Source organism: Octopus bimaculoides, chromosome 4 (assembly GCF_001194135.2).
Source record: "Octopus bimaculoides isolate UCB-OBI-ISO-001 chromosome 4, ASM119413v2, whole genome shotgun sequence".
Lineage (NCBI taxonomy): Eukaryota > Metazoa > Mollusca > Cephalopoda > Octopoda > Octopodidae > Octopus > Octopus bimaculoides.
Window position 1 is genome coordinate 129359189 of NC_068984.1, and position 1682 is coordinate 129360870.

Below are 1682 nucleotides of genomic sequence, written 5' to 3' on the forward strand. Positions count from 1 at the left end.
AAGACCACTACCACCATCACCAACACTGCTACAACCACCACCACAGCCACCACACCAATAAGTTGCAATACTCTAAAATACTTTTAAGGCGATGAATTGGCAGAGTCGGTAGAATGTTTGTCACCACCCGTCTGCGCACTGAGTTCAAATCTTGTCGCGGCCAATTTTATCGTTCCTCTTTTTTTAGGGTTGATTTAAAAAGAAAAGTTGCAGCCTACGGTCGGTAGATTGGCAGAATTGTTAAAGCGTCGGCCGAGATGCCTTACTATATTTATTTTGGATCTTTACGTTCTGAGTTCAAATCTCTCTCAGCGAAAAACGATAATAGTTGTACCAGGACTTGCAACCTTTCGATTGTAACAATTCCTTGAAAAACTAATGGAGATATAATTTCATTGGTTCGATCGAAAAATCGACTGGCAGCAAGCCAGTCGAATTAGCGCTTGGTTCTCGAGATAATGCTTTATTTATTAGATAATCCGGTTCGAATAAACCTGGTTGGGAATCTCACCCTCTTCAGAAGACACCTGGAAAAATCTTTATAATCTGAGCTGAATTAATGTCAACAATAAAAATGACCAAAATAAGATGTACGCATTGATGTTCACGATTTTCACAACATTGCAGTTTGACAATGGACAAGTTACTCAATAGGTAATCGATTATGTACTGTTTCTTTTTATATACTAAGATTATTGATTAGACGTTATCTAAAATCTTCTCTCCTGCGCTACTTGTTCAACTTTTCTTTCTATAATGCATTTGTAAAGCTCATATATTGTATGACAGCTCAATACACCTTGGTACCTATTGATAATGCAAATTCAAATTTCCTAACATTAGTGCAATATTTACTTATCACCTGGTCTAATATTTGCTTTAGATTTTTTTCTTTTTTCTTTTTTCACATTTTATTGATCCTTAATGCATAGAAATTACCAGACAAAAGATAATATATATCTTAAATATACTTTAATGATGATTGCTTGAGAACTACTCAAGTGGCTTCCATTCTTAAACAATACAATGTGTGAGAGGACAGTCAAGTTAGTATAGTTCAGACATTTGTTTTGTCCACTAATATCCTGGTTCTGAAAAAAATTAACCTTGGATATATTTCACGATAGTGGCTAGTTATGATTCTGAACGCAAATCTCATTCATTTAATTAATTATTTATTCTGTGTTATATTACAATTTCAAAGCAAATAAAAGCATCATTGGTGACAGGTGGTTACAATGGGCCAATCAGAGATTAATTATTTGACATTTTTCACTCAGAGGGCGAGAGAAAACAAAAGTCTAGCGGGAATTGTAAGCGACTCTTCAAAACAGGGGAGATAATTTCAAGAAATTAGAATTATTACTCCCAAAGTTCATTTGGATTTTTAGGAGAATGGAAAGTTTTTTTTGTTGTTGTTTTTGTTTTTTTCTGCTAGCAAGGGATGACTAATAAGCATTGGCATGTTATATGTTTGTTTAATCTCTTCAGCAGAGAGCAGTTCACACAATCATACTTGATCAGTTGACAAAAAGGGAGACGGGAAAAAAACGGTAAACGAAGGGAGCTGGGCACACAACACAGACACAATCAGAAGGCTTTTAAAAAAATACTTAAGATGCATACATTGACAATTCTTAAATTCTCAATTCTAAATTTTAGTTTGTTTGGTTGGTGTTGCA